Source organism: Sturnus vulgaris, chromosome Z (genome assembly GCF_052056855.1).
Source record: "Sturnus vulgaris isolate bStuVul1 chromosome Z, bStuVul1.hap1, whole genome shotgun sequence".
Taxonomy (NCBI): domain Eukaryota; kingdom Metazoa; phylum Chordata; class Aves; order Passeriformes; family Sturnidae; genus Sturnus; species Sturnus vulgaris.
In genome coordinates this window covers 18,955,434-18,973,932 of record NC_142283.1, presented here as the reverse complement: position 1 = coordinate 18,973,932, position 18,499 = coordinate 18,955,434, and the positions used below count along the sequence as shown (strand labels likewise).

At 42.3% G+C, this 18,499-nt stretch overlaps 1 protein-coding gene and 1 long non-coding RNA gene across 11 annotated transcripts in view; one reads left to right on the top strand and one right to left on the bottom strand.

Annotated features, from left to right (window-relative positions):
* Nucleotides 1-18,499, top strand: part of PALM2AKAP2 (PALM2 and AKAP2 fusion) — a 264,493-nt gene that overhangs the window by 166,366 nt on the left and 79,628 nt on the right. For 2 of the 9 annotated variants that reach the window (XM_014889231.2, XM_088156665.1), the window contains exon 1: nucleotides 3,873-3,970. The exons of 5 other annotated variants lie outside the window; for them this stretch is intronic. The gene's annotated coding sequence lies outside the window, so the exon portion shown is untranslated. Of the gene's footprint in view, nucleotides 1-3,872; nucleotides 3,971-5,784; nucleotides 5,805-5,886; nucleotides 7,183-18,499 lie in introns of those variants that run through there. 2 more of the 9 variants (XM_088156666.1, XM_088156667.1) reach the window with 2 other exon arrangements.
* LOC148219720 (uncharacterized) lies at nucleotides 269-4,382 on the bottom strand. Of its 2 annotated transcripts, none has more exons than XR_015799543.1 (2): nucleotides 3,975-4,382; nucleotides 269-621 (listed from the first exon to the last, which is right to left on the bottom strand). It is a non-coding gene; the product is annotated as an uncharacterized LOC148219720 (long non-coding RNA). The 2 variants fall into 2 exon arrangements; XR_015799542.1 differs by lacking the exon at nucleotides 3,975-4,382 and adding an exon at nucleotides 1,424-3,465.

Sequence of the window (18,499 nt, the reverse complement as noted above, 5' to 3'; positions counted from 1 at the left end):
CCTCTCCTCTCCTCTCCTCTCCTCTCCTCTCCTCTCCTCTCCTCTCCTCTCCTCTCCTCTCCTCTCCTCCAAACATATTTTTTTCTTTCATTTCCTTCTCTTTATCTCCCCATCCTGAGCCACCCTGTGTCTCTTCCCCTTTCTAACTCCAGGCACTGTTTGTTGGCAATGGTTCCATCCTCTTTCTGCCCATGGAAGAGCACACATCTGTACAGAGGCAGACTGTAAACTAGGTCAGTTTGTATGGCAGAGATAAAAAGACCAGGAATAAGAATCTTTTTGTATAATAACAAGGTTTCACATAAGCACATGGCCCGGTTGTCAGCGATGTTGAGCACCTGCCATTGCCACTGACTTCAGTGGCACTAGTCCTCATGTCCACAGGCTGCAGATGTAGAAAAACATCCTCAGTTTTGCAGTCCCCTGCAAGCGGAAGCTCAGATACACAGTTGCAGTTCCTTGATGTTCTCCAAGACTCCACATTAATCTCGGGATCTGGTTTTGTCAATTTTTCCAACATTTTCAGCACAGTCTTAGGATGTAAATTTCTCAGTCATTGGAGGAGGAATGAGGTGATACTGGGGATAATACCTTTTCATTTCAGAAGCACATAAAGCAGGCCTGAAATAGAATGACATGAGGAACTGTCATGTGAGTGTTAAAAATAGCTATTTTTCTTGACAAATATTTGGTTAATGCAGCTACTTTTATTTTCTTCTTCTTTTCAGAGTTTTTAGTACAATACTAATCTTGAAATTCATTGTCTAGGTAAAGGTATTTCAACGTTACAGTAAAAATAAGGGAAAACTGCACTCTGGCAAAGATTAACTCCTCCTTCCCCCTACCTGAAGCTCTCCGTAATGCTGTAGAAAAATTACAGAGCATTAACAAACTGCATCAGTTTCATTTGTGACATTGCTTTACCTAATGGAAGAAAATCTCTGCTGCAGTCATAATACATCGGTCCAATCTTGTATGAAGCCAGAAAGCAGGAAAGGGGCAGAAAGTAATTGTTGGAACAATAAGATAGAGAGGTGTGAACCCAGGAAGAGGAGCCCTGAAATTCCTCCTCTGACAGTGTAGCATCGTTTGTTTCCAGATTTTTCTCCATAGTTCAGTACTGCCAGTCTCCAAAACTTGGGGCCTTTAGAAAGCATGAAACTTGACAATGGTTATTCTAATTATGATTTTCAGGCCTGGAGGGGACCTTTCTGCATGGTTCTGAAGGTTTCCATAAGCTGAAACCACTAATTTATTTCCCTTCCTCCCTTCTGATAACTGCCTTATTCTGTTTCTAGCATCTGAAGTTCCTAAAAACCAAATAAAGGCTGATCAGATCTGTGACACATACAAAAAGGATGTAACTCCCATGCTCCTTTTCCTCTTTCCTCCACATCCCCATATTGCCATTTGGATGGCATACCTATCTGTGGGAGTACAGACTCTCATGCCTGCAGGGCAGGATGGTGGGCAGGATCAGCAATGCATGTCCATGAACAGGTGCAGCTTCCCTTTGCTTCCCTCTCCCTTGTCTTCTCTCTGCAAATAGGCTGAATGAGGATGTACTGTGGTTCTAGCACCTTATCCTAGAAGGACAAAGGCTAGGAGTTCTGTCTTTGGGCAGATAACTGCATTGCAGACATTCCTGGGGACATTCCTAGATGGTGCAGCTGAAACATCCCTGATCTCTCTTCCTCCTTCTTGTGCCCCGCTAGTGGCAAGTAAAAAACGTTCATTAAAAAGCCCATCCTTTGTCCAGAGAATTTACAGCAAAGTCTGAAAAAGAGAAAACAGATGGCTGCCAGTAGGGAGAATGGCAGGCAGTTCCCTGGGTCAAAGACCTTGGGGCTTTTTGTCTGTACCATACTCTTGTGTGCTTTCAGACACATATTTGCTAAAAGGATTGTGGCCACGTGTAGTTGATTATTAGGATAGCTTCTTAGTTACATTTATAGCACCATTTATACATGTCTGCACTTACATGTGTACTTGTATGTGCCTCAGTTTCCTTATACCATTAGCTTTTATTATAAATCGTTTTCATTATCACACAGCATTCAGGTAGCAATCATGCCCTCTGTGTGAGCATCTGTGTCCTTGAGTTCTCAACAGAAAATGCAGCAACTGAATTATCAATAGCAGCGTGTAACCTCCCATTTAAAACGTTGGCAACTGAGGAGTGGAGGGTGGAAAACGGAACACTAAACTTCAATACAGATTGGAGAGCTAGAGATTTGCAAACCTCATGCCTGTACTGTCCAAATACAGAGATGATAATTGGGTTAGAACTAAAGGACACTTAATGCAATCTATCTGAGAAGAGTCAACAGTGCTGCTGTAAAGTCCTGCCTTAAACAAACCTTTTGGAGGTCTCTGAAAAGGTCAACAAAAACGTGGATAAGGGTGATCTAATTTCCATATCAGGCCGGGTATCTAAAAGGTTCTTGACAAAGGATTTTAAGGAGACTAAGCAGAGAAAACAACTAGAGGGAAAGCCCTGGTATAGCTCCGTAATTGTCTAGAAGATAAAATTCAAAGTATAGGAATAAATCACCAGTCCTCACAATAGAGGGAGGTGCTGGATGGTGTAGTTCTGCAAGCGTCAGTGTTGCAATGTGTGCTGTTCAGTGTACTCTGCCTTACCTGGGAATGAAGTCAAATAGCAAAGTTCATCAAAATGCATTTATGTGGCCGTAATAAGAGGAAAGATTGTGAAGAATTGTACCTGGACATTACGAGACTGAATGTTCAATATCAGAAATCCAGTATAAGTGAATGTAAAATGACACACATAGACAAATAGTCATTAAAAGTGGTGGGCTCTGAGCTGATGAGTGAAATCTCAGGGTTTTATGACAGGCCATAGAAACATCACCTCCTGTGCTCAAAAGTTCCTCATGAAGTATTTTCAAGGAAAAACATATTGTGCCACTGTATGAATCCATGGTTTGATCACATCTTAAATCCTGTGTACTTCTTCAACTCAAATTTAGATCTATTAGAGAAGGGTCATGCTCAAGAGTGCATCAAGGATGGTAAGAGATACAGGACAATCTTTGGACAAAGGTCCCCATGAGAGCAAGATACAGTTCTTCAGCCGGGAAATGTAACGATGTACAGAGATTACAGTGGAGATCTACAAGCCCGTGATCAGTTCTAAGAGAGGGTTAATTGTTCCTCATCTCCAGCTCAAAGAAAGGGTTAGTTGTTCCTCATCTCCAGCACAGGAGCTGAGGGGATAATTAAGTTTGTATTGAAACCAAAAATAAAAGGCAGAGCTTCTTCACAGGAAGGATAGCAGATCAATGCAAGCGTATTTGGGTTCAAGGCAACATTGAAGCAGCCCAGGACAGTAGTATTACCTATTTAAAAAAACAAAAACAACAAACCAAAACGAAAAACCAAAACGGCCTAAACTCCCCCACCGATAAAGAAAATCAAACCAAAACCAAACAAAAAGACAACAGCCCGAAACTCGCGGCTTGGAAACCCCCGGAGCTGGCGGGGGACTGAAGCTCCCGCCCTGTGCACTCCCCGGAGGCGAGCCGCGGGGCCGCGTTCCTTTCCTTCTCGACGGGCCTCGGCCCCCCCGGTCCCGGCTCCCTCCCCTCCCGCCCGCCGCGGGCATCGTAACAGGAGAGGCTCGCCGGCGGACGGTAACCCGAGCGCGGCGGGGCGGGGGCCGCGGGGGCGGTCGCGGAGCCTCCGCAGGCAGCGCTTCGCCCCGCGGGACGGGACGGGACGGGACGGGACGGGCGCGACGGGACGAGGCGGGGCGGGGCGGGACGAGGCGGGCGGCGGCTTTGCCCCCCTCTTTCGGCGTCGGCGAAGGGGGCGGGCGGGGAGGGAAGTGGGGGAGGAGGAAGAGGAGGAGGAAGAGGAGGAGGAGGACGAAGGGGGACCCGACGTGCCGGGGCTGCGCGCGGAGCTGGCAGCGCACGCCGCGAGGAGCGGGAGCGGTTTGGATGAGGTACCTCCGAGCGCCAGGATGCGCGTGTCCGCGCGGCGTCTGTCTGCCTGCCTGTCTGTCTGTCTGTCTGTCTGCCCGCCTCTGTGTGTGTGTGAGCGCGGCTCCCGGCGCGGAGGAAAGGGAGGCGGCGGTGGCTGCGGCTCCGGCGAGCTGGCCCTCGGCGGGTTGCGGGCGGGAGAGAGGGAGAAGGGGAGAGGGGGGTAGGCAGGGCGAGGCGGGGGAGGTAAGGAGGTGTTGGTATAGGTACGAGGAGGGGCAGGGGAAGAGCGAGGAGGGAAGATGGAATCGCGGGGAGGGAGAGAGCATGAGAGGAGAGGAGAATGCAGATGCGCGGAAGGGAAGAGGCCAGGAGGAAAGAGGGGATGCCGAAGGGGGGCATTCCTGCCTTTGCCATCGGCAGCCCGGCGCGGTGTGCCCGCCCGCCCCGTGGGAGCCCCGGCGTGAGCAGCCCGGGCGGGGGGAGGCCGGACCGCCGGGAGCTGCCGGCGGAGCGGGGCGGGCGCTTGCAGAAAGCCGGGTCTGTGCGGGCATCCCCCCGAGGGGCGCGGGTCGGGGGCGGCTCTGCCCCCGCCTCAGCTGCGGCCGGGGGGCCCCGGCGGGCTCCGCTGCCCTCCCTGGGGCGGCCCCTGTGCGTGGGAGACGGCCAGGTTGTGGGGATGGAGGGGCGTGTGGAGGGGGTTCAGCAAGATCCTGAGAAACCTGTGACGTAATTATTTTTTAATAAGCATGTGTTTTTCATGGCGATCTGAAAATTTCCTGGACTCCCCTTTTTGAACAGAAAATCCCCTGTGTCTTCGTTCCAAGTATTTCTATTTTTAGATTCCTCTGTAACAGCAAAGCGAGTTCATGAGTTTTAAATATTTTATTTATTTTTTATTTGGCCTCTGCTGAGGACCACTGCAGTGCAAACTTCCGAAACACTGGTGTCTCTTACAAAAAAGTTATTGAAATTATTACTGAGGTGAGCAGGCCTGTAGCTATTGTGGGTGTACCAGTATTGGAGTTCCTGATAACATTAATCATTACCCTTAAAGAGCAGTCATCGTACTGAAGTTAGGTTTTCATCTTAAGATGAATTGCCTGTCGGGTCCCAGAAGATGTACATTAGGTACAAGTACCAGCCTGCTGTTAGAAGAGATCGATATATTCCCCCCGTTGTGATCTTACCGATGAAACAAACATGTTGTTTTATTATGAGCGGTGATTAACAGTTCAACGTTGTAATATTCTCTGATTCTAGCATTGTCTCATAGCTCTGGTATGTCAGTTTGTATTCATGCTGTGTAAGTGTTTTGCAGAGGTTTTGCCTATCTGGCAGGGATTTATTTCAATTTCTCTATTACGTTTTCAGGATCTCAGCAGCCTCAGGAACTCCAAAAAGTTGTGTATATACATCAGTATCTTTTATAGTGTACGTGTATGTATGTGTCTATGTATAGTGCGCTGTATATATATATATGCATATATATATATATATATATAATGTATGTATGTATGGTAGTATCTTTTATAGTTTTTTTCCCTAAGTATTGCAAGTTTTTTCATGTCTTTATATCGCAGTTTTATGTGTCTATACACAGTAGAAGTTACAGCTGAAATTGTGTTCATTTAAGTGTATTCATTGCAAGCATTTCTGACCACTCAATATTGAGTGTTTTTTATCGATTTATCTTCATTTTATATTTGAATGCCAATCCATTTAATGTCCTGCCGTAGCCTCTGCCAAAGAAAGTTTTCAGAGATTTAAAATGTTACATACAGATACTGGCTTTTGACAACTGATACTTTGTTTTTGTATTAGTTTTCCTAGCTGTCCAAAGAGTACAAGTCCCAGGTGAGCTCTTAAGTAAATTAAGCCATATTTATAGATATTTTGTAATAGTGCCAGTAAAGAATAGCCCTTGTAGCAATTGATGGTTATTTCCCTTCTCTATGGATGTGCAGCTTCTGTAGGAAGGGGTGTGTGCAGTCCTTTTAAATTGCTCCAAACTCCTGTTGACTTCAGCCAGAGTTTTTGGCTAAGTTAAGAATACAGGATTGTATTACTTACAGCATGAAAAGTCCAGCCAGCAGAATCCTGAGCAGTTTGATGTATACTTTGATCATAAGATAATTCCATTCATGCCTGGTTTGTCTTGTCTAAACTGCAAAATTCACTTTTGCTACTGGAAACACCTGCTGATTTAGCAACTGCTATTGATACTCCATTTATAGCAAGACAAGAAGAGCTACATAAAGCAACATCTAGAACTGTCCCTATTGTTACTCTTCACAGTGTGATTTTTCTCTCTTTGATGTGCTGCTGTACTGATTTTCAGGCAGTTCTGGCTTCAACTGACGGGCAGTGCATTTATGGTTGTGGGATAAAGAGGGTTGTTCGAGCTGCCAAAATGGTCTCTCTTTCTTCCTCCCACCCCTCCTTTAAAAAATGAAAAGCTGTGGCAGCTGTTTCTCCTAGTAGGCTGTGCTGAATCTTGTCATGTGCACCCTGTTTCTCGGATGCTTAGAGTTCAACCTCAAGTCTGTGTTATTTTGATACAATTTTCATTGCTGGTTTCCCATTTTTAGGCTGATTTTTCTTTGTATTTGTTTAAATGCCAAAACTTAATGAAGTTTCCCTAGGAATTTCTGGACTCATAATTCATTGAGGAAAGTCTTTTCCAATACTCCCACCCACTAGGACCAAGTCCATTGAAGTTGATGTGGATAGGCTTGGCATTCAAATTATGGTGGAAAAAAATGTTAGCCTGTTAATTGATGATGATGCTGGCTTACCTAAATATTACATTAGTTCTGTAGAGGGATGGTCTTTAATTGACTGCTGACCTAGACAACTAGAGTACAATTCTGTAAAATTAAGTTTAATTTTGAAATATAGCTAAGCAGCACTGAATGAATGCCAGCAGATGCCATTATAGCTATAATTTACATCGTTTTCTTTGAGCTGTATGCCAAATGGTGCTCTTTTTCTTCTACATCCCCCAAATTTTAAGTCTTATCTGCTTAATTAACTGAAAGACTTCAGTGTGCAGTGCTCCAGTAAATTAGTATTTGAAGTTGAGCAAAGTCCATACTCTGTGAACTCTCCTATCTGGGATTCTTCTTCTGCTAAGAATGTATTTCACAGTACAGCTTGATGGGGAAGGACCTGGAGAATGATCCTGGTGGTTAGTCTTCAGTGAGGAAGCAAACCTTGCAGTCTTCCTATTGGGGTAAGTCAATTAGGAATAGTTTCCATCTCAGCCATCTGAAAATGAAAGATGTCCAGCTGTAGTTGGCAACATTAACTATCCCCATATTAATATGAAATGGGAAAGATTTTTACAGAGTCAGATGGGGAATTTTTGGGGTTTTAAAAAACCTAACATTAACCTGTCATCATAGTCGTTGTATTGACTGCAGGAATCTAGATGATGTCTAAGATGGTATCTCAAGGCCCTTCCAGTATTTTCAGTCATCAGTTAAGAGTTGTCATGGCTATTCAGCACTGAAATGTGTACAAAGCTTTAAAAAATACACATTGCACACAGTAACGTCAGGAGGCCACATGTGTATCTCACTCCATCCTGAAAGACAAGTGTGAATCATCAGTGCTGAAGTTTTTCACCTGTAAAACAGATTCTTGTTTCTCATTTTTCTTCTCTACATTGGACAATCTTCAGGGCTTTTCCACAATTTTCGCTCGAACACGCTATTTTGAAACTGTAATTTCAGCTGCTACTGCAGGCTTGTTTCCCAAGTAATTGCATTCATGGTGCTTGGATTTTCTGGTATTCTGACAGAATTAACGAAAAAGAAGATACTTTTTATCATACTAAAATTCTGGGTTATCAGCTGAAATTGTTATTATATTTGGTGGTGAATAACCTTCATTAATTCATTATAACTGTAAATCATGACATCCTTAAGTTTAAAAATAGATAATTTTATTTAAGTTTATCATTACCGAGAGTTCAGAGTACACTTTTTGTTTATTTGATGATGGTAAGATACTGGATTTCCAGGAGAAAGGAGAACTGTGTCTTCAGAATAATTCCTCAGAAATTTTATTAAAATACTGTATTGTAACAAGACTCAAGTGTTGCATTGCTTAATATGAGACTTACATGTGATGTAGTGACAAAGTGAGAGTTTTCCCTAGGTATTATACTGGCAGAGAATGATTTATTTAATCACTTATTAATAACAGAGAAAAACAATATTGTATTTAAAATAAATCAGATTTCCTCCAAAACATATCTACATCTATTAGAAAGGTTAGGAATATTGCTTTAAAAGACATGCACAAGCTCTAGGGAAAACTTTGGTATGTGCTACTGAATCATGAAAGTGTATCCTGTTCATCTTTCCATCTTTATTTAATTGACTAAAGAGATGAATCATGATCCAGGGGGAAAGAATCCTTCCAAAGCTCTGGATTTTTTTTTCCTCTAGAATCTGTTGGTTCCACTGATTTCTTTTGGGGCTCTGGGCATCATAATTTTCCTGTTCTCTCATGTTTCTGGGTTTAAAAGGGGAAAAGAGCAGAAAACTCTGTGTATAAATTACTAAATTCACATCACCATATGTACTTCAGAAGACAAGGGTTCTCTGTGTTTTACCAGCTTTATTCTACATGTTTTTGTGTTGCTTTATTTAACATCTGTTTGTATAATTTATGCATAAATCAGGAAGAGTTTATAAGGGTGTAATGGGTGTAGTACTGGCAGGGAAGGGTGGCTTATATGCATCTCATTTATTCCCTTTCTAGCTGCTAAAGTTGACCACTTTAACAAAATAGAAAAAAAAAAAAAGAAATCTCCTATCATGTTAATTTAAAAATACCTTTAAACGGGTGACACATTAGAATTAACACATACACCCCCCAAAACAAACAAGCAAACAAAACCAACCAAGCAGATAAATAAACACCACCAAACCCACAAACACCACTGCTTCAATCACTGGGTAAATAAGTAGGTTGACTGGGCCTGGCAGCAAATGCACCAGAGGACATGTGCAGCTTCCTTCCTAACAGTTCTTCTCAGGGACAGATACTTGAGAACAGGAATGTTATTTTTTAACCATTAAACCTAAGAATTGAAGTGGACATCATGTGCCTCATTGTCTGCGACAGCCATGGTTTGATTGACACCAGCATTGTTTGAGTTGAGCTTAATAACAGCCTTTTTTTCCTCAGCACTCCAGGGAAAAATGCAACACCATCTGTATACATGCTTGGCGTGCCCTGTTTCTGTGTCTCATTAAATGTGGAACAAGTTTAGTAGTGCCAGTTGAGAAGAATTCCCTAACAGAACTGCTAAGATGCAAACCAGATCCACCTATCTTTGAAAAAGCTTCACTTTTAAGAAGTACCCTTTTTTTTAAAATTGCTCTTCTAGGGCAGGTTGCAGGAAGATGACAGACCAGAAATAGGAATCTCATGAAATAATTAAATAGATGTACATATATTAATAGAGCTTGCACAAGTAAAGAAGTAAAGATTGTTTTTGTTAAAACTGGTGAGTCGGTTTGTACAGACCTTTTGTCTCTCTAATTCCATTCTGTTAGGAGTTTATCACAGTTCTCCTGTTGCCTTGTATGGAAGACAGTGTGAAGCCAATCTCAAACCTTTAAATATTATTCTATCAGCTTTTCTCAGAAATAGGTCATTTATTTCCAATTTTAGAGCTCCCTATTAGCCGCTACCCTGCCCCAAGGGTAAGTGCAAGAAGAGGTTTTTGCTGGCAGTGCTCTTGAGAGCCCACATGCTCGTATGGGAACTACTATCAATAAACCCAGAGTCATTTAACCTGATTTTTAAAACTAAGTATATGCAAGGTGAACAAATCATTGTGATTTGTGCCGTGGTTTGATGTTCCGATTGTCCCCTATGTTTTCAAGACATGCTTTACTGGCACAACTTGCTCGCACTTAGGAGAGGACGACTGTGGCCAAAATACCAAGGAAGACCTGGAGGACCAGGTGCATTAGTAGGAAGTGTAGCCATGAGGAGAGTGCAAACACATTCAGGCCTCAACACCATGTTGTTTTGACTGTTCACAGCGTGTGGCTGAGACAGGGACACACCAGGGCATGTTTCCAGCAGCATGGTTCTGACTGATCCAGCTCTTCGTTGTTCCTTGTTCCTGCTGCTGGTTGTGATCATTAAAAGAGAAATTGAGCTAAAGTTACAGTGTTACTTTTCCATTTGCTTGTGTATTTTTAGTATTTTCATAGAGTCATATATTCATTTAGATTGGAAAAGGCCCTTAGAACAACAACAGTAAAACTATTTATGACAGTTCTGTATTTTTCTGTTGTGAAAGCAGTGCATATACTGAACACCCTGGTCAGTGTATCACTGGAAAGTGGCTAAACAAACCAACCATTTTGATCATTTAGTTAAATCTAAAGAGTAGCACAAATAACCTGTGCTGGCTGTAGATGCTGTTCTTTGATTTGATAGGTGCCTGAGCCTATCTTGCATCCATTTGATGTTCCAAGTCTCCACAACGCTTCCCATCACTGCGTTATGTAAGTGTACTTTCACTTACACTCTTCTGTTTCAATTCCTGGCTTTGTTTAATTTAAAAATGTCAAACAGAGACATATTAACTTCCTCTTACATTATTGCAAATGAAAGCTCCCTCTTCCTCTCTGATTCTCAAATCCATGAGTCCCCTCTGAACCTCTGGTGAACAGCAGCTCTGAGGAAGGCGAGCAGCAGCCACAATTTTGGGGAGCTCTTTAAAGTTTGAAATGTGCTTTAAAAGAGGAACCAACATAGATTGAAGAAGTGTCCATTCACTTTCTGAAAATAAGACCTTTTAACAGCATTTTTTATGAGTTCTGTGAACACCCCTGTCCTGTTGCCTCTGCCTTTCTGGAGTGATACATTTGTAAGGCCTGGTTTTATGCTCATTTTGATGTATCAAGTGTGCTTATCAATTGAGTTAATGAGAACAGAAGTGGCATGGCACAGCAGCTCAGAGTGCATATTGACAGACTTTTAGCAAATAGTTCTCGCTTCAAATTAAAAATATCTTTTGATTAGTTGACATTTTTGGCATTTTGAGGTATATTTTAAGCCCTTAAACGTCTTGAAAAATCTTCTTCTGTCTAATTAACTTAGAGATAGCTCAGGTAATTTTGAAATTTCTAGGAGGATCACCCTTAGGGGAAAAAAAATCACATTTGGAGTTTGTCACTGGAAAGCTGACAACAGCTACTGACATACATAGACAGTCCTGAAGCCAGTTTGTGATAAGATCTGCACATAATCAGGACTCCTCAGAATTTAGCTTTGGGTGGCAGTTACTTCCATAGACTTTTTGCTTATTTCTTGGAGCTGGGTTCTGGTGGTCAGCAGTAGAGTTGGATTCCAGATGATGTTTGGTTACTGAGCCAAACTAGCTCAGTCTTTCAGAATGAAGTGTACTGAAGATACTGCAATAGAATTAATGCTTCTTGTGGGGAAGTTCCTTGTTCTTGTCTTTTTGTCAGATGCCATTATCAAACTAACTTCTGCTCTGAATAAAATGTTTTTAGGCTATTCTGCCTGTCATTCATTCCCCAGGCTTTCCCATCATTCAGGGGTTCCATCTGTATAGCAGCAACAGTTCAACAGCAGAATTTCGTTATTCTTCACTGGCTCCTAGTGGGATGTGTGGAAAACTCAGGAGTTCAGCTGTCGGGCAAGCCTTGCCTACTGTTCTTGTTGACTCTGGCAAGTCAGTGTATCTTGCTGGCCTGAATATGGGATGTGACTTCGCTGTGGCAAGCTGGATAGGGTTTGTATTAAACTGTGTCCTGCTGGAAACCTGTTTTCTTTCTGGAAGAAAAGTATGATAGGACTGTTCTCTTGCATGCTCCAAGACTCTGTATTATCCTGACTTTTTGAGGACAAATCAAGCCAGCTCCCAAAGTTCTTGGCAGAGTGAACTGTCAAAAAAGGGACTTTCCAACGAGATATTACCTGGAGTGTAGGTCCTTGTGAGCAGAAGAGCACATACATGGTATTTCTAAGCATTCCCCTTCCCATGCCTTTGGGATGTATTCTGCAGAAAGGAAAATAAAACTGGAATCCTGCAGGTGCAGATGGTAACGTGTGGTTGTGCCTGTCCTCATGTTAGATACTGGTAAGAAACCCAGAGGCAAAAAAGAAAAAAGAATACATAAGTTTTGTCATTCAATTTCTATTAAAAATGGTGGTGAGTGTGTAAGAAAGAGAGTGAGAGGAGTGCACAACAGTGCACAACCTCTGGAGAGCAGCAGGGTTGGGGCTCAGGTCGAGCCCCACTCAGTTTTGTGTGAAGAACTGGTTCTTCTGTGTTCCATGCATTGCAGATGCTGACACTTCTGCAGAAGACGTGAAACATCAGGCCAGGGTTCACTGCTCACGCCTTCTTTTTGAGGGCTTGTGTCTTCCAGGCACAGATGCAACTGCTGGTCCAGACTGGGGGAGTCAACAGTAAACATCTGAACACCAAAATGCCAAGTTACACCTGCAGGTTCTTACCAGCTTTGGCTGTGCATCGTGCGGACTTGTAAGTTTAGCAGAAGTGTAGCAGCAGGACACAGTGGTATTTTATGGATGGTAACTGACTCTGTAGTTAAATGTCTTGTATGCACATGGGTGCTTTGCCCAATATCCCATTGGAATCAGTAATCTGTCAGAGTGCAGCTGCATTGGGAAATGCATCATGCCATTTAAATTATCTTCCTAGCTGCTGGATCTAATGAATTATTTCCTTTGGAGGCAAAGGGAGGAGAAAAATGAAAAAAGGAGATACTGAAGGGCTTGCAGTTTTTATTAAGGCCAATGTGAGTTTGAAATAGTGTGCCTGACTGTTTTAAAGAAGAGAAGGGGACCCATTTTCACAGCAGGAGAACTTCACTTTGCTAGGCATGATGCAGGATGCCAAGATTTTATAGTGACTTGATGATTTCATTCCTCAAGAATATGGCAGTGGATTCCAGCAGCAGTGGACCTCTATTGTAGAGGGTCATGCTCACAAAATTTCTCAGGTACCTCCTAGTCAGGCATTTCAAGTAACTGGGCAGTATGGAAACAGGCCTCTGTTACATTTATTTCACATTTGAGACTAGATGCTAGATGATAGTTTACATTGGTTTGGTGAAACAGATTTTATGTGTGTATTCGGTTGCTGGACATCAGTTCATTCATGCTGTTGAACAATATTTGAAACTTTCTAGTTAATTCATATTTACTTCGATTATGTGGGCTTGATATGGAGCTTACCATAGAGTGATAGGAAAAATATTGCAAGAGACAAAAACCAAATTTTTTTCTCCTGCAGCTTTCAGATATTAATAAGATCCTATTTTACTTAACTATACAGCAGCTTCACTGATAACAAGTTTGGGCTTGTTAACTGTAATTTTTTTTTTAATCGTTAAAGTTTTAAAATGTTTCCTGGGCTGCAGAGTTAAAAACTAACAAAAATATTTGTATTCAGAATGTATTGTAAAGACCAGATGAGACTGAAAGAATGACTTCTCTGGGTCTTCTGTTGTTCTTGTTCAGGTGCTGAGGCTTATGACCTTCCCTGAAAAGCTCTGAAATAAGCTATCCCTCTTCCAAACCCAAATCCTTCAAATCCCAGGCCCAAGCTTTCAGTTAATACGAATGGTTTGGCAGGAGAAGACCGTATGATTTTTCTCTGTGTTAACAAACACAACAGAGAAATATGTTATTAGTCTCTCTCAGTATTTCCCACAGTCTGTGACAGTGTTGCCAGAGTTTCTTTGGTTTGGCTGTTAAAAGGATAACAGCGAAAAATAGCTGTCTTTGGGAGTGGCAGGGCAGGATCCTGGTTCTCCTGAGATCTGTGATGGGAAGGAGATGGTGGGTAGCATCATTGCCCTGGAGCAGGCAGCTCTGCTCAGGGTACTAACCAAACAGGTTAGTTTGGCCAGGGCAATGGTGTTGGTTCAGACCCTTGTTCAGTGGGAGGGGGCAACTCTTGTGTTTTCCAGTCCAGGTTGCTTTTGCAATGTCTGTCTCACTTCTGAATGTCTGGGCTTTTGTTCTGCAGGGCAGCCTGTGTCCTCCCTCCACCTTTAGCCTGTTTCTTGCTTGCTTCTCTTTTTTTTGGCGTTACATGAGAGTTTTTTTAAAGTTTGTTGGCACTGGATGTCAAGAGCCGAAATAAGAGTAAAGAGTACATATCCTAACTCCTTCCCAGTTCTGGTCACTGTTTGATTTGTGTGACGTTGAGAGGAAGGTTGAGTCATTTTCCTCAGGGAAGAGGTCTGAGTTTTGGGAGCACCCAAAAGAACCTTGTCAGATGAACCGAGTTCTCCTGCCAGGTCTGCGCCAGGGAGTGTCTGTAGCTGCCTGAGCTGCTGGAGAGTTAATACAGATCTGGTGGTGTGACAGAGTAAAAGATTTGATCCTTGTCACCACGACAGACTTTCAGCCTGACTCACTGTTCACATTGTACCTTGGGCAGCTTCTCCTGAGATATTGCCTACATTTACTAAGGCCTTCCTGGAATGCAGTCACCAGGCAAGCCTTTTCACTTTGCTAATACTGCCCTGTATCTGCATTTTCAGCATCAGATGGGTACACATGGCATGCATAACCCTCCTCTAGAGCAGGACTCCAAGAAAGGACTTTGAAGGCTACATCTTACTGCTGGTCTCTTCCCAGAGTGCTGCTTCCCCTTTCCCAAGGATAAACCAGGAGCAGTGCCCTGGTTTTGGGGAGTAAAGTGCCAGGGTGCCATCTGACACAGGCTTATACAGGAGTTGATTTAAACAGCCAAAAAGCACAATTCATCCATGCCTTTCTGTTTCCTTCTAGAATATAACCTTCTCAAACAGCTGTTACTGCATTCGTGTTGATTTTTTCAAAGAAAGACCAGAGCTTTCCATGGAAGAGCAGCAGTTGGCTTGCACTCCGTCAGTGGAATTAGCAGAAGCTGCATAAGAAATAGCTTTTCACTAGAAAAAAAAACTAGAAAACCTCTTAAAGAAATTACTAAGAGTAAAGGTTTGATTTTTGCACTTAAATTCTTGTTCTTGCTAGTTGCAGTATTGTTGCTGCAGACCAAGCAGTTTATTCACAGGACCAGTAAACAAACAAAATTAAAAAGGTATTTACAAACTCCAGTTAGTCCCGGCATAAAGTGGGAGTGCTACCCATGTGCTGTTATTTTTTTCTTCCTTGTGGTGCTATGGTCTTGTGTTTATACATTGTTTGGATCTTCTGTGAGCATTGTGTGGGTTCTTTCACTGAGATTGGTGGGATTTCTGATTTCTTATGTGATCGTAGCTTTTGCCTTTCCTTTGCCTTGTTTTTTTTATAAAATTAAGTCAACCTTCTGTGATTAAACTCATTGCATAGAAGGAAAAAATGTGAGATGTTTCCTGCAAACAATTGATGACAAACTCATTGTACTAAGCTTGCTGAAAAGGAACTTTTTTTTGGAAGGTGAGAATAAAGGAATTTCCTCCTCCACCCTTCTGTTGTTCAGCTGTAAACTGATATTGTAGAGAGGGAAAAAAGTTGCTCTAGTTTTCCTCAGGATATTATTGTGTGATCTTAGTGAAAACTTTTAAAGATACAACTGTCACTCTAAAAGTTTCGATTTTGCGCAGAATTGAAAAATTAGTTCCTGATTTGTTTTTAATTTATAGCATAGTCAGCTCAGTTAATTTTCATAAAAGACATCCCTTTCTAAAGGTTCAGAGATTCCCTGGGTTAACTTTACAGTTCAGTGAGAATGAAGTCTCTTTTATGGCACTCTCTGTGAAACAGTTTGATAATTATTCCAGCAGATAGATGAGTTGGCACTGGCAAAACAGTGAAGCCACACAGAGCAAAGTCGTGGGGTTTTTTTCAGAGGAGCATGACTACAACTTGGTTTTGCTGGTCAGCAGCAACTATTTATTGAGCATTTTGACTTTTATTCAGTCTTCATAACCCAGTAAAGTATCATTGACATCTGACCCCTGGTGCAAGAAGTTCATTTCTGATCCAGCTTGGCTGCCATTGAGGGAATGGGAAAATGCTTTTTAAGGGTGGAAGTGGGATATAGGGTATATTCAATTTTTGTGTTTATCAGGCAAGATGCCTAAACTAGAGTTTGACATTCCCCTCTTTTAAGTTGTGTTGAAGGCACTTTTATTGAAATATTTGCTCAGCACTGGGGTGTGAGTCCTGTGATGTTCTCTGCATGTATTTTACTTTATCAGACTGTAAGTAGGCCCACCATCCCACCTTTTCCTGATTCCGTGGGATCTTCTTTAGACACAAACTACTGAAGCAATGCAGATCCCAAGCTCGTTCTGCCATTTCTCTCAAAACTTAAATTGTCTTCAATTTATTTCCCTGATGGTCTAGTTCCTGTTACCATTCAAGTGAAAAAGCAGGGATAGATTAATGCTGCTCTGAATATTATTAATAGTTCATCGTTACATTCCTAATTAAGATTGGAAATTGGATTTAAGTAATTATATAAACCTGTTATAAGATACAGTTTCTGTCCCAAAATCTAAAGTAGACAAAATGGTGAAGACAGCAGATAGAGCTCATTGCTCAGTAGATGCCATTGCTATTGATAAACTCCACAGAGCTCACAAGTACTAGCAAAGAACAAAATTACCTGTCTCTTCATACTAGTTCTAGTAAAATTCAAACCTAAAGCATTTTCAATGGTTGTGATTGACAGGCTGAGGTTTCTGCAAGTTTTGGGTTTAACTCTGGCTAACAAGTCACCTCCTCCTCCATGCATGTAGAGCAGAAAGATGTAAAATGTGGGGTAGATCCTCAACTGCAGCCTCCTAGGTTAACTCTTACTTTTGTGGCTATACTTTTAAAAGTCAGCTATATCCCTGCCTGCAGGACCAGCCAGTCCCAGAAGATAAAAGAAGCCTTCAAAGGTTTGCAGCGGTTTTTCTTCCTATTGAAGCATGGGAGGATCAAGCATACTTCTTATTGCTTATTCAGACTTTTACACTGGTAGAATTAGGTATTCCTTGGCTCCTGGTGGAACAGGTACTCATAAAATAAACATGTAGCCTTTTTCGTGGTTCAGGACTTGTACTATTCTACCCTGAAACTGTAACAGGATGAAGCCTGGGAAATGGTTGGAGGAAAACAGTGAAGCAGAGGCAGGGTGAAAGGAAGCTCTTATGGTCCGAGGCTGGGATGATGTCAGGAAGAATAATTGTTTTGTACTCTTAATTGCTAGCTTTAGTCATGCAGCCTGAATTGGCATGGGTGGGGAGAATGTGGTGTGCCACATCTGCACTGACTCATGGGACAGTAGTCACCTGCCCTCAATTATTTTTGGCTTACCATGAAAGACTCAAGGATGATATAAGCAGGGAGAGTGAGATCCAAAGCCCTTTGTTTTGTTAGCTTGGACTGTGGCTGTGTCACCAAATGTAGTGATAATCGAAGCAAAATGGGAGTTCAAGGTTTTTTTCTCATTTAAGTGGAACTATGGTAGGGCAAGCTTTCGCATGAGGCACATGGATAGCAAATGACTTAACACTACCTTGTACTTGGTTCTTAGGCTTTCCTAAAGCATGTCTATTGTCTACCAGATGCTCTGATCTGTTGAAGAGGAGTTTAAAGAAATATGGCACATTAGGTTCAAAATGTTGGTTTTAGTATAGAAGTTGTAGGACATCACTTGTATCTTGCAAAAATATGAACGTATGCAAGTAGAAGCCACCAAAAGTTAGCCTTTTTTATGGATGCTGTTTTCTCAAATTGGTGTATTTGAGTTACCTTATTTACATGTCATGGTTTAACCTCAGCCAGCAATCAGGCACTAGGCAGCTACTCACTCATGCTCCCACCAGCAGGGCTGAGGAGAGAATTGGAAGGCTAAGAGCTGGAAGACTCATGTATTGAGGTCAAAACTGTTCAGTAAAGAAAGAAAAAGCCGCACACACAAGCAAAGCGAAACAAAACAATAAATTATTGTGCTGTTTCCCATGGCAGGCAGGTGTTCAGCCATCTCCAGGAGAGGAGAGCTCCATTATGTCTAACAGTTACTTGGGTAGACAAACGCCATCACTCCAACTACTGCCTTCCTTCTTCCCCCCACTTTATGTACTGAGCATGATGTCACACACTCTGGAATATCTATGGTGGGTTGGAGTCACCTGTCCCAGCTGTGTCTCCTTCCAGCCTCCTATGCACCCCCAACTTCCTCACCAGTGTGGAAGTACAAACAGCAGAAAAGGCCTTGGTTCTGTGTAAGCGTTGCCCAGCAATAACAAAAACATCTCTGTATTATCAACCCCGTGTCCAGCACAAATTCAAAATATAGCCCCATACCAGCCACTGTGAAGAAAGCTAATTCTGCCCCAGCCAAATGCAGCACAACAGTTCAACTAAAATAGACTTTGTACTGAAGCAAAGGGATTTTGAGGCTGAATAAGAGTCAGAAGATTTAGTGAGAATAATTTGGAAGGGGCTCCTGTAGATGGAGAGTTATTTAATTTCAAAGTAAGTTCCCTGTAATTTCCTTGATAGAGGCTAATTATCACAAAGTGTGAATGGCT